Raw genomic sequence first — 902 nt, forward strand, 5'->3', positions numbered from 1 at the left:
ATTGTCTTTTAGGATTGAGGTGGTTTTTTTTTTTTTTTTTAGAGACAGAGTCTCACTATGTTGCCCTCGGTAGAGTGCTGTGGTGTCACAGCTCACAGTAACCTCCAACTCCTGGGTTTAGAGGATTCTCTTCCCTCAGCCTCCCAAGTAGCTGGGACTACAGGCGCCCGCTACAACGCCCGGCTGTCCTGTGAACATCTTCAAGAAATAACACCAAAGGAAATGATGCATTTTCCTTAATCAGGGGCACAGAAACGTGTGAGTCATTGCTGTAGACGCTGCAGACACCACAGTGCTCTTCCGTGGGTCCAAAGAACCTGGTTTCATGAGTCAGCTTTGTGTGAGTGGCAGGTGTGACGTCTCAGCCTCAGCAAGGAAGCTGAAGGTATTTTTCTTTTTGTTTTGTCTTGTTGTTGCTGCTGGATTTTGAATAATGAACACAAAGCCATGGTAAAGATTGCCCCATTTGTACATGAGTAACAAGAGCCGTCCAGGTGAGTGAGACACAGACCAGCTGCCCCACTGCACACAGGCAGGGCACACGCGGGCAGCTGAATGTTTTGGCAGTGATTCCGGAATAGCCAAAAGGGTTTCCAAACTGCGTTTAGGTTCTGCCTTCCATCGGAGAGAAATTATATATTTGACAGGTGAGTTGGAGAAGGCTCACGACTGCCGACTCCCTCAGCTTGTTTTTCTTGCCCCATCTGGTTGTGCTGGGAACAGTTGACGGGCCACTGGGATATTGAAAGCTCCTTTGTCTGGCAAGGTTCTATAACTCAAGGTGTCAACGTGGGCATTAGAAATTGATTCCAAACCAATATTGATTTGGGTGAGTCTCTCTTCTTTCTCTTTCTTTCTTTCTTTCTTTCCTTCCTTCCTTCCTTCCTTCCTTCCTTCCTTCC

This window comes from Otolemur garnettii, unplaced genomic scaffold (assembly GCF_000181295.1).
Source record: "Otolemur garnettii isolate 467f Iridium unplaced genomic scaffold, OtoGar3 scaffold00065, whole genome shotgun sequence".
Taxonomy (NCBI): Eukaryota; Metazoa; Chordata; class Mammalia; order Primates; family Galagidae; genus Otolemur; species Otolemur garnettii.